Source organism: Emys orbicularis, chromosome 10, assembly GCF_028017835.1.
Source record: "Emys orbicularis isolate rEmyOrb1 chromosome 10, rEmyOrb1.hap1, whole genome shotgun sequence".
Classification (NCBI taxonomy): Eukaryota; Metazoa; Chordata; order Testudines; family Emydidae; genus Emys; species Emys orbicularis.
In genome coordinates, this window is record NC_088692.1 from 71272412 (window position 1) to 71286092 (window position 13681).

The following is a 13681-nucleotide window of genomic DNA, read 5'->3' on the forward strand; positions in this document are numbered from 1 at the left end:
GGTCATGTCTAAGTAACTAGGAACATCACCAGTGCATTCTTCCCTGTCCACTGGCTACGACCAGAAGGGCAGTGAGGGAGGTCAGGGAGAGAGGAAGAGATTTTAAGGAGTATATTTTATTTTTAAGAGGTATAACAAGTTAGTGCTGAGCATGTTTCCCCCTGCATTGCAGGGACAATATGACAGATTGTACTCTACTCTACCAGATTAATTTTATAACCACATGCTAATTTATTGAGCAGACCATTATTCAAATGATAATAGATAAAAGATATAATAGTTTAAATGTAAGCAAATCATTTCACTCCTGTTAGAACAAGTTCAGTATATAATACCTATTCTCTAGATGTCAGATAGTTAATGGTTTCACCCTATGTATTTCCACTGAAAACTGCAGGAAATAGAGGTTTGTGTAATTATTATAATTTTTCATCTACAGTAAAGTCTTCAATATACATATCAGTCCAACGGTTGGATAAACTCATATTCACTAGATTTCATACTCGATGATAGATAATTATGATTTGTTTCCTGATACTTTCTACCTTTATTATCTGTATTACTGACACCCCCATAGTTCATCAGGAGGATTGAAACCTTTAGATGCACCACACAAACCTCTGCCACTTGATCTAATGGCATAACCTATAGCAGTCATAGGTTGTCATCTTCTATGTGGACCAGCCCTAGAGAGCAATGAGGCACAAACTATGCTCATGGGTTTCACAGATATCGGAGGACAGCAGTGGGATGGTGAGACACAGGAATCTTGGGTTCCACCCCAAGCTCTGGAGGAAAGTGTGCTCTAGTTGGCAGATTCTTCTGCCCATTCTCAGTGGGGAGGTCACTGAGCACTGGAGAGACAAACTCCCTGGTCTCAGTTCTACTGCCCAGCCCCACCTTGGCCTGGAGCAGCTGGAGGCAGCAATAACAGAGGAAGTCCAGCTTTACCCCTTTTTCCCTGAGCAGGAGCATGCTCAGTCACTCTGTGGGAATTATGCATGCACAATCCAGCCAGAGGTAGAAGCCGTGAGGGGATGGAGCATGCTCAGTTGCTCTGGGAGGATGGCACACACAGTCTGTTCAGCACTAGGAGTTGTGAGAGGCTCAAGCACATTCAATGATGGATGTGCTTGAGGATGGACTCTTCAGAGATTTAAGATGTTGAAATCAAAGAAGTCTCTACTAATCACATGCAAAATGCGATCTTTCAAACCCTTACAGTTTAGCCAAATTTGAGCAGATTTTTAACAGCAATGGCAAAGGGCACATCACTGACACAAAGGCCACCCCATGCCAAATTTTAAGTCTCAGCTTCAAAACATTTAAAAGAAAAGACTACTAGGATTTTTTTAACATGGGCAAAACAATGTGTCTTTCCTTAACCACTTCCTCACAAACAGCTCAACTATTTTGGCTGACATTTTCAAAACAAAATTCAGCCTGAGGCAAACACCAAGCATGGACAATGTCAACCCAAACAATTAAAGTTTGGCAAAGTTAGAGGCAACTGAAAACAGGGTCTTACAATGGGAAGAGTCAGGCAACCTTAATAATAGGCAGCACTACCAGCCCTACCTATAATTTAAGGTGTTACAACTCATTATATTAGGTTAGTTATTCTTCTCACTGTAACAGGATGATATTGTGATACTGGCAAACAAGGTGCCAGCTCGTGCCAAAATCACCATGTCTCAACTGAACACTAACAAATACATAGCTGGAATCAATCTGACTCATCTGTGTGTTAGTATTGTTAAAAACAGGTATAAGAATTATGAGAATATGCTTAGTGTTTAGACTTTATTGGATGCTTGTGAATTGCTGCATGCATTAATCTCACACATAACATCAGTATCCCATATTCTAAGGTAATATTTGAGCAGTTGTATTGTAAGCTTCTGTGATTATCAGACAGGAGACACACATTAATTAGTGTGAACTGCTGATCTGTAACAGAAGGAGTTACATCCTTCCCAACAGGAAAGGTCCATCGACATCAGATGGACTATTGTGGGATGTTAAAGAGTACAAAGGACTTTGGGTTAGCCCTAAAGGACATCTAGAGCTTGCTTATTAAAGAAGCTTCTATTACCTTTTGAAACTTAAGGTTGTAACTGATTTGTATATATATGTTTACCTGCTTTAACCTTGTAAATAAGTCTCTTATTTTCTTTTCCTATTTGTGACAGGGTGCTAAGCAGTCTGTCACTCCAGCTCCAATTAAGGGAGGTGAATTGGAGCTCGGTAGACCACCTGGCCCTGATTGGGGAAGCTTAAACAGCTGCTGCCTCATCAGGCTGAGGCTGGATAAGAGCCCCAGCGGAAGGAAGCCAGGGTGGAGCTGGAAAGAGGAAAGCTGCAGTAGAGGAAAGGCAGTGAGGGGAAGCAGAAAGAGATAGCTTGCCCCCTCTCTCCTGCCAGTGGACTGCAAGAAGGGGACTACTTGTATGGTGGAAAGGTGGTGGGAGAACAGCCTGTAAATAAAAGCACTAGGTGGGTACTGCACCAAAAGGTCTCTGTGTGACTTTCTCAGCCCAGCGGGGGCAGGAGCCAGGAGGGCCCTGCAGGGATGCTGCTACACTATTTAATAAATCTTCATATATTTTATTATAGGACAGGCTACAAGCATTGTCTTTGGTGTGAGATCTAAGGTACAATTGACCTGGGTTAAGTGACTGGTCCTTTGGGATTGGGAGTAACCTGAATATTGCTGTGATTCTATCACAAAGGTAGACTCACCTGGCTGGTGAGACAGATCAGAATACTCAAGGAGACTGTCTGTGACTCCATGTTATGGCTGTTATAGTGTCTGAGGAGTTTACACTTGATAACTGGTTGGCAAAATCTAAGTATAGAACTCACAGCCCATTTGAGGTTTGTGCCCTGCTTCCTAACAGTCTATTCGGACACTCACCAGCAGCATTACAGATATGCTACATTTAAAAAAAAACAAACAATAACAAAGTTCTGTCATATTGGACAGATGCTTCTTTGTACTGTTGATAATCTGACTCAAATGATTTCATCTCCCACAGGATGCCCACAACAGCCAATTAACTTCTTCTGGTCACAACTGGTTTATCATTAACAGAAGTGTTTCTAGCTCAATACATTTCTTTAATCAGCATAGACACTTTTAAAAAAACATGACAAGACCTGTATATAAGAGAAAAGTAACCTCAGCTCTAAAAGGAAACAAAAAATGTAGATTAACACACTTTAATCCAATAACAAAGCAAATATAGGGGTATAATCTGAAGAAAGTCGAAACTGTCTAAACTTAATTACTAAACCAAGATCAAACTGAATAGTCCTAACCTTTAGCCAATGTATTTTAAAGACAGACAAAACAAGACTTCCTCCACGAGAGAAACTAATTAATAATGTATCAATAAAAAAAATTAAACCTCTGAGGGATATACTTCCACAGCCCATACAATAGAAGTAGCATTAAGCTTCCCTGTGCACTAGAACAGGGAACAGTATAACCTCAGAGTTATGAACACCTTAAAAATGGAGGTCGTTCATTAACTCTGAAACGTTCGTAACTCTGAACAAAACATTATGGTTGTTCTTTCAAAAGTTTGCAACTGAACATTGACTTAATACAGCTTTGAAACTTTACTACGCAGAAGAAAAATGCTGCTTTTAATCATCTTACTTTAAATGAAACCAGCACAGAAAACAAGTTTCCTTACCATGTCAAATCTTTTTTTTAAACTTTCCCTTTATTTTTTTAGTAGTTTACATTTAACATAGCACTGTACTTGCTTTTCTTTTTGTCTCTGCTGCTGCCTGATTGCGTACTTCCCGTTCCAAATGAGGTGTGTGGTTGACCTGTCAGTTCATAACTCTGGTGTTCGTAGCTCTGAGGTTCTACTGTATACCTATTAGTTCAGTCTGAGAGTTTTCAGTTAGAAAAATGACATTTCTACATCCTGAACGGCTCTGCAGGCCGCAGAGCTTTGCTAGTCTGGGGATATTAATTTGTATGGTATGCAGAAAAAAAAAAACCTATCTAGCTGAGGATAGGTCAATTTAAAATGCAAAAAGACACAGCACGCTTCACCATTACGCTTCCGACAGAACAAGAACATTTTGGTCTTTGTTTTACATCCTACTAATTCCCTTAAGCTCCTTCGAAAGTCCTAGCCTAAATCTTTGAGTTCTTATTCTACATTTTGCATGACAAGAAATATACAAAGCCCAGAACACAGGACAAAAAATATAATGCAATTATATATTTGAATAAATAGGACCAAGCCAACCACTATAAAAATAACAAAGAAACATGCAGTAATTACCGTCTTCCATCTGTGTGAAAAATCATTTCTACCTTATACTTTATTCTGCTATGAAAAGTTATAAATCCTCTTCAGGACAGTAACATCTGGAGACATTTTCCAGACATTTCCTTAGATATAGTCATACTTTCAAAGATATTTGTATTTCTGTGATTCATCCAAAACATGTATCTTGAGTGAGCTAGTTATTCAACACAACATCCCAGGGGGCTTTCACTGTTGAAAACAGATACTACTGCATATCCAAACGACAACAAACAAGCAATCATTCCTGTGTCCACGCTATCTTTAAAAAAAGTGCACCAGTCTCCCCACAAAACAAACAAGACGCTGGCATTTCAAGGTTTTGAAAGCCATCACTGAAACTTTGGTGCAATACATTAGCAATGAGTTTAGCAAAACTGTTTTCAAAATTTGCCTGTTTAAGTGATGCCCAACTGTATATTGGCTTTTCATTAAAAGGGGAAGAGATTGACTTTCGCAGCTGCTGGAAAGCAATGTTTGATTTTTATCGACCCTGAGAAATTCTAGAATTTAAAATAAATAAATAAATAAATAAATAAAAACAGATTTTTTAAATTTAAATTGGATTTTTTTGATAAAATGCTTTTAGAGGAAAAAACCTAAGTTTTAATTAAGATGCATTATAGCTAAAAGATATCTCATCATGGAATAGGGATTATAAATTCTAATTCTGTAGTATGAGACAATATATTCATGTAATGTTTAAGAAAAGTTTTGTAAATGAGTTCCAATAGTTCATGGATTAGGGACCCAATCTTATTGGGTTCCAGGGGCTACTGTATAGAGTATTTAGGTTAATCTTTCCATCTACCCAATGGGACTCAGTGCTCAGTCTAGAAGATACTATCAGATGCTTAGTTTTGCAGTTCTCAAAATGTGGATTTGTGTCTCCAGAGATAACATGCTTGTTAATAGCAAAAATGTTTTTAAATAAATAAATAATATATACAGGTGAGAAATAACAGATCTCAACCCTATTGTCCCTCTGCAAATTTGTGTACACAGAATCAATCCCTTACCTCTCTCTAAAAGTGCAAAGTTTCAAAAAGTTCAATGAATAGAACAGTGTTTCCCAAACTTGGGATGCCGCTTGAGTAGGGAAAGCCCCTGGCGGGCCAGGCCGGTTTGTTTACCTGCCCCGTCCGCAGGTTCGGCCGATCACGGCTCCCACTGGCCGCTGTTTGCTGCTCCAGGTCAATGGGGGCTGCTGGAAGCGGCGGCCAGTATGTCCCTCGGCCCGCACCGCTTCCAGCAGCTCCCATTAGCCTGGAGCAGCGAACCGCGGCCAGTGGGAGCCGTGATCGGCCGAACCTGCGGACAGGGCAGGTAAACAAACCAGCCCGGCCCGCCAGGGGCTTTCCCTACACAAGCAGCGTCCCAAGTTTGGGAAACACTGGAACAGAAGATTGTTGGGGGTGGAATAGATCTGGACAAGGAGAAGAAGTCTGGAGATAAATGTGAGGAGGGAGGGACAGGGAGTAGAAACAAAAGTGAAACTGTTTGAGCAGCATATTCCAGAAGTCTTGAGGTCTTTCTGAGTGTAGCCTTCATTGATTTGAGATCTACCACACCATTCTCTCACTAGAAGGGAAAACCTATAATGGCAGCAGGCCGTAAAAGAGACCCAGTTTGGGAATATTTTAATGAAGTTCTTCTACCTGTGGGTAAGACAGGCATGTGTGCAAAATGCAAACAGTGCAACAAAGAAATTTAAGGCCTTTTTGCCCAAATGAAACAACGTCATGAGAAGTGTTCCTTCTCAGGAGGAAGCTGCGTTGAAGATGATGAAAGGAACATGTCTGAACATGCAGGATCTTCAGGTTGGTAAACATTTTTTATTTCATACTTCTTTCTCAAGGACTGCCTGTCTTCCTTCTGGACTATTCCTGAATTCTCATGTTTGAGCAAAAAATATAGTTGTTACTCTATGGTACTATCATTTTAGATGCAGTTGTGATAAAAAGTAAATAGCTGAAATAGGCAGATCTTCCTTTTACAATTTCACCTTTAAACTAGTACTGAGTGTCAGTGACTGCAGTGAGTAATACTAAATGAGCAGTATGGTAATAGTAGTTAAATAACTGCATTGACTCAGGGCTTGGCTACACTTGCAAGTTAGGGCGCCCGGGGCTGATTTAATACACTAACTCCTGAGGTGTCCACACTGGCATGCACCTGGACTCCATGGCTGGAGGGCCCCTGGTAAACCACCTCTACGAGAAGCATAGAGCTTGCTGCACACTGGCTGAAACGCCTGGATGCCAGCGTGAATGACGTTTTGCATTACTGCACTGTGACTGGCCTTCGGAAATGTCTCATAATCCCTTGAAGTCAAGTGGCCACTCTGGTCATTGTTTTGAACTCGGCTGCAGGCATGCGGATATCTCCTTTCAAAGCTCCGTTTCTGACAGCCGGCATGCTTATCTGCTCCGGGACACAAAGCAAACCATTACTGTGGAATTCTTCTGCTGCAGAGGCAGGCATGTGTGCTTGTGTGTGAGAGAGAGGTGGGGGGGGGTTGATATGGGGGTTTCCTCCTGCTGCTGTCTGAACTTACAAGACAGCATGCTGACACACACTCTGCCCCCCAAAACCCACTCTCTTTCCCCCCCACATACACACAAAACACTCCCTGTCACATTCCACCCCCTCATTTGAAAAGCACACTGCAGCCACTTGCACACTGGGATAGCTACCACAATGCATTGCTCTCTGTGGCGTTACAAGAGCTGCTATGTGGCCATGCCACTGCACTTGCAGCTGACAGTGTAAACACACGGCAGCGCTGTCCCTGCTGTGGTCTCCGAAGGCTGGTTTAACTCACAGCACTCTACATCTGCAAGTGTAGCCATAGCTTTATTTTGTTTAGGAGAATCCATCCTCCACATACAGGATTCTGAAGACTATCCACCTTCAAGATCACCATCATTTTCTATAGTTTCAGAATTATCTGCCAGTGATAGTGTTTCAGTCACATCATGTATGTCACATAGCCACAGTATATCACTTGTAGCAAAAAAAAAAAAAAAATCTCCATCATCTAGTAACAACCATAGATAAGTTTGTGATAAGAACCAGCAGAATACAAAAAGAGGTAATTGATTAAAAAATTGTCTGGTTTGTTTATGCCACAAACTCTCCTTTCTGTATGATTTAGAACCCACACTTCATTAACATGGCTCAGTCATTAAGACCAGAATACAGTCCACCCAACAGAACAGATGTCACAGGCAAATTTCTGGATAAAGTGTATGAAAGAGAAATTGAGCAGTGTGCAAAAGGTTTAGAGGATGAAATTGTTAACCTGAGACTTTATGGGTGGAGCAATATCCACAATGATCCTGTTGTATGTGCTTGTGTGACAACAGAAGAAGGGAATGTCTTCCTTACAGAAACAATTGATACATCAGGAAATGCACACACAGCAGAATACTTATAAGAAGTAGCAGTAAAAAGTATAAAAAACTGTGAGGAAAAATTCAAATGTCTAGTACGCAGCTTGGTCACAGACAATGCTGCAAATGTATCCAAGATGAGAACAAATTATTTAGAAGAGAGTTCCAAGCTAATAACATACGGTTGCAGTGCTCATTTGATGCACCTCCTAGCCAAAGACTTCAGTGTTCCAGAAATAAAGGCTAATGTTGTTGAAATTGCAACATTACTTCAGTAACAACCACTTTGCAGCAGCTGCTCTGAAAAAAGTGGGAGGAACCAAGCTAAATCTCCCACAAGATGTGCAATAGAACTCAGTAGTGGACTATTTTGAGCACTATATCAAGAACTGGCCTAATCTGATGACAGTTTGTGAACAACATTGTGAAAAAATAGATGGCACTGTCACAGCCAAAGTTCTCAACATTGGGCTTAAAAGAAATGTTGAACACATGCTGAGTACCCTGAAGCCTATTTCTGTAGCCTTGAACAAAATGCAGGGAAATAGCTCTTTTATTGCTGAGATCTCCAGCACATTTTCTTGCAAATATTCTCAATACTCGGTACCAGGGTCAAACCTTAACTGCTGAAGAAGAGGAGTTGGCTATGACATGGACATCCAGCAATCATCCCTCCATAATGCCAACTATAATAAACTTCAGAGCTAAGGGTGAACCATTCTAGAAATGTATGTTTGCTGATGATATTTTAAAGAAAATTACACCAGTGAACTGGTGGAAATCACTTAAGCACTTGGATTCAGAGACTGTTGAAGTGATAATCTCACTTTTAACAGCAGTAGCTTCTTCTGCCGGTGTAGAAAGAATATTTTCTTCCTTTGGACTAATTCATTCCGAATTGAGAAATTGTTTGGGACCTGAAAAAGCAGGAAAGCTTGTTTTTCTTTTCCAGATTATGAACAAACAAGAAAATGAAGGTGAAGACAACTGAGTTAGCTGCAGAAGCCAATATTTTAAGTTTCTCATGTTGATCTGGCTGACATAATTGATTTAATTTTTGTTTTTTTTTTTAATATTTCATTTAACTATTTTAGTTAAAAACAATTTTAACAAAAACAAACCTGATTTTAAAAAACTTGAACTAAATTCAAAAATTCATATGCTTGTTTTGTTAAAATATTATATGTTTGCTGTTGAAGAAAAAAATCCAAAATACATAACGTTGTTGTTTTAGTTAAATAAAACAATTTAAATGTCTCTCTGGTGATGTTCTCCTCCTAATACAGCATGGCAAGAAAATCCTCCAAATATTAATGATTAACCTGTTGAACTGGAGATAGTTCACCTCCCAGTGACTTCATAAATATCTGCTTCAATTACCTTTGGTAAATGAAATAACCAAACAATCATTCATTTTCTGATATAGTTATAAAACTAATCTGAAAAGTTTTTGAAATAAATCACTTAAAAATGTATAGTGTGTACCTTCTAAAAATGAAACCTATATCTCTGAGTTGTGAAGAATATGTATTAAGGTTATAACAACCAACAAGAATGCACTTTTATGTAGAAATCCATGATTAAATCGAGTCTTCCTGACTAGTGATTTAAATCAAATCCACTCTGGAATCTCTCCTTAGGATTTGAGCCTAAGTGTACATTGAGCAGAGGTTTCAAGGAGGCTACAGCAGCCCCTTTACCAACTTGCCTACAGGCAATACCAAGACACTTCACATGCTTTTGTACACACAAAGTCGAACTTAGATATTTGGGATGTTAGGAAAAAATTAGATCCAAAGTTTAGGGGCGGTTGATTTGATTTGGCTCATTGTAAGGATAGGAGAAAGTTGCAAATCTGGATCTAGGTTCAAATTCTAACCCCCCATCTATGCAATCTTTCATTGTGGTTTAACCCTTTCTAGTGAAAACTAGGAAACTCACAATTTCCAAGAACTAAGGCCAAATTTTTCAAACCTGTTCTCCTCAAGTTAGGCTTCTAAATTAAAAGGGAACTGACTTTGAGAGGTGCTTACAGCTCCTGTTAACTTCTGTGGAAGATATAGGTCAGGGGTAGGCAACCTATGGCACGTGTGCCAAAGGTGGCACGTGAGCTGATTTTCAGAGGCACTCACACTGCCCGGGTCCTGGCCACTGGTCTGGGGGGCTCTGCATTTTAATTTAATTTTAAATGAAGCTTCTTAAACATTTTTAAAATCTTATTTACTTTACATACAACAATAGTTTAATTATATATTATAGACTTATAGAAAGAGACCTTCTAAAAACATTAAAATGTATTACTGGCACACGAAACCTTAAATTAGAATGAATAAATGAAGACTCGGCACAGCACTTCTGAAAGATTGCCGACCCCTGATATAGCATTCTTCTATGCTTCTAACAAATCAGGACACACACACACACACACACACACACACACACGGGGGGAGGCATAAGGAGAAAGAAACACAACCTAGCTATGGGTTTAGGTGCCTAAAAGTTTGAAAAGTTCAGCCTGTGCCTATGTGTATTGCATATCACTTGTTTTACCAGGCTTTCATACCTTTACCACTGCTTTAGAAATGCAAGTTTTTAAAAGCACAAAATGAAGGAAAATTAATTATTCTGATGACTCTATCTGCATGTTAAAGTAACAAAGATCAGTAAGGAAGGAAAATAAATGACATTCAAATTGATATTAATTATTTATTGTGTAAAATGCCATGAGGTATAAAATTATGTATTATATTTTTAATTGACAAAACAATTTAAAATTTTGCTCCAGAACCACAAAGTTTTAAATACCAGATGTAGTGGCCAATTTTCACAATTTTATCATGATTCTTCCAATATTCTTTTCTTAACGCCCTAGATCTGGAGTCATGCGATTATGTGAAAACATCAGCATTCTTTTTTTTTTGTTTAAAGATACATTTCTGGCACCTCTGGATGCACAAGAACCAGAAGGAAATGAAGAGAACCCAGCTTTTTTTTTTTATTTAAATTTAATTTTAAAAATGCTATGATTTACACTCAATCTCATCTTTTTGAACATTCAGGATGGATGATACCATAGCTGCCCCATAACATAGAGGGATTCTAGTTTGCCATTAATGAGAAGCAGTAGCACAGGAATATAGAAGAAGAACACAGTAGACAGCCAGACAGCTAGCAAAACAACACAATGAGAAAGATGTTCATGGTGATGAGAGACTGAAGATTTAAGCAAGGTTCTTTTATTTTAAAAGATGCACTGTATTCTGTACACAACTGGCATAGACCATTTCAAAGTTTTTAGACACTGAATGCGGAGAACAGGTGTAACCATGCACACACTCAAGGCTCTATAACCACAGAAGAGGGTTAGTACCATAAACAACAGTTATCAGATTATGAAGTGCAAGTCAGGCCAAAAATCCAAGCAGAGAAGAGTCAGAACCAAAATGTGATTAAACACCCACAAATTTCTATTAAATTTTGCAACTGATCACTAATTTTTTTGGGGCGGGGAGTCAAAATACAGATCCATATCTGATCCAAGTGCCCTCGTTTCAAAAATCTTGAATGGACATTAACATTACTATCCTCTACATATATGGTAATGATCATGATTTACATCTCTATGATGCCTTTCATTCAAAAGAATCCAAAAATTGCTTCCTAAACTGAAATCATTTCCACTCACCTTTGTGAAATACAGGCAGTTTTGCTATACGCATGACTGGCACAGGACTTGTTTCCAACTACATAATCCCTTTGTTACAGGCTCCACCCCAACAACGATGCACAGCAGTGTTCTCTGAAATGCCAGCAGTTCAAAAAAGGTTGTACCATATATGTGGTGCAACACTATGTGGTTGTTTTGCATCACATTCCTAAAGAAGTCAATTAAACAGCAGGCAAGCAGTTAAAGCAGCATTTTGAATTTTCCCTTTAATAATTTGTTTGGTAGATAATCTTCCAGCCAGCAGTATAGATTTTTGAAATTGCATCAAAAGATTTTTTTTTTAAAGAAAAACCTAATTTAGCACAGTTTTTGAGTAAATATTGATGTGTAAGGTCACCAGAACAAATCTTTTAAAAAGTGGAGGAATTCTATTGGACAAGACTACAGCACTCTACTTTTGTATAAATAAGTATTTAATAGAGATTGGCTCAACCAAAATCCTAAATCTAAATATCTCAAAATTTGGAAGTAAATTAAATTCAAACCTATTGCTAAATTTTTCAAATGGTCTTTTGTCTTTGTAATGGACCAAACTAAAACCCCAAAGTGAACTCATTACTTGAGACCCCCTCTAACATTTGGATAGCAAGAGATGTGCCAGACCTAAAAAGTGCATATCTAGGAAGCATCACAATACCCTTTTTACGAAGTTTACAAAAAGCTCACATAAGCCAGATCAGTAACTTTAGCAGCAGTCAATATTCATGCTTTAGACCTTTTATGACCTTTTGTGAATTAATTAATTCCACACAGCAAAGTGCGTTGCACTGTGATTCCTGGGCAATACACTAAAGAAGCAGGAAAAGCACAAGTTACACTGAATTGTTTATTTTCTATTAAAAACTAGTTACAGCGATCCAGCTTTTATGCATAGGTGGCATCTGGCTCTGGGGTAGAAGTGAGAAAGCTAAACTAAGTTTCATTTTCTGTTCCTCACTTCTCACAGATGTATATCAGTGCTAGAAAGCACAAACAGAAACTTAAGGAAATGGAAACTGGAGCAGTGCAAACCAGATAAGTCTGAATTCATGTTCAGCTAACTGAGTCACCATAGTTGTCATACATAGAAACCTGTAAAGATCATTCTTATCAGGCTGATACACCCTTACAGATGTTCCCCCCAACATCAGCAAAGAACAATTCCCAACTATCATAAATGAGCTTAAATGATAGTCACCCATTGAAATACCTTGATGCCCATCTCCTTCATCACCATTACAGCACTTAGATGATACCATGTGCTTGGCAGCCAATGTTTGTAGGTCAATGTGCTTAGGAGTCTAAGTCCTTCTCCAGTAAACTTTTAGCATTGCAAAATCTCCAGAAATAGCTATTGTTGAAACCATAGTCCCACTTCCCCTGCAGTCCGGCACTGATATGCTCAGCAGTCACACTCTAGGTGTGAGAAACGGAAGGGGTGAATCAGCCCAAGAGCAGTAAAAATGGACAGTTTGTAAATTAATATAAGCCAGAATGGTACAGGTTGAAAATAGAAATGAAAAAAACAAAAAGCAGGATAACTGAGGGATAGCATTCATGGGAACTTTGAATAACAAATCAAGGCAGCTTCCACAACCTCCCTAGGCAGTCTGTTCCATTGTCCTACTATTCTTACAGTTAGGAATTTTTTCCTGAGATTTAATCTAAATCTGCTATGCTGTAGTTTGAACCCATTGCCTCTTTTCCTGCCTTCTGTGGCAAGATAGAACAACTTTTCCCCATTTCCTTTATGGTAGCCTGTAGCGGGGCGGTCTGGCTCCCAGCCGCCCCTGTCAGGGACGAGCCAGAACAGCCGCCAGAGTGGGCGGAGCCACCGCCGCCTGTCCCCGCCCCCCGGAAGTCAAGGGGCGGGACAGGAAGTATAAAGGCCAAGCCACAGCGCTCAGTACCTGGGCGGCAGCGGGAGAGGACAGACGCTGGTGCCCGAACTCCCGCCGGCCTGAGCCTGCCCAGAGCCCGGTATCCGGAGGAGGACTGGCCGAGCCTGCCCAGAGCCCGGTATCCGGAGGAGGACTGGCCGAGTCTGCCCAGAGCCCGGTATCCGGAGGAGGACTGGCCGAGCCTGCCCAAAGCCCGCTACACTGAGGAAGACTGGCCGAGCCGACCCCGAACCACGTATCCGGAGGAGCGGCCTGAGCCAACCCCCGCCGAGAGTCCGGAGGACCCGACCCACCTACCCAGTGCTCGGAGTCCGGAGGAGCCCATGGTCTGGGACACGGCAGACGAGA

The 13681-nt window shown here is 40.0% G+C and overlaps 1 long non-coding RNA gene across 1 annotated transcript; it reads left to right on the plus strand.

Annotated features, from left to right (window-relative positions):
• Nucleotides 1-5851: 5851 nt before the first annotated feature.
• LOC135884949 (uncharacterized) lies at nucleotides 5852-8981 on the plus strand. The gene is made up of 2 exons (XR_010561725.1): nucleotides 5852-6151; nucleotides 8679-8981. It is a non-coding gene; the product is annotated as an uncharacterized LOC135884949 (long non-coding RNA).
• The last annotated feature ends 4700 nt before the right edge of the window (nucleotides 8982-13681 follow it).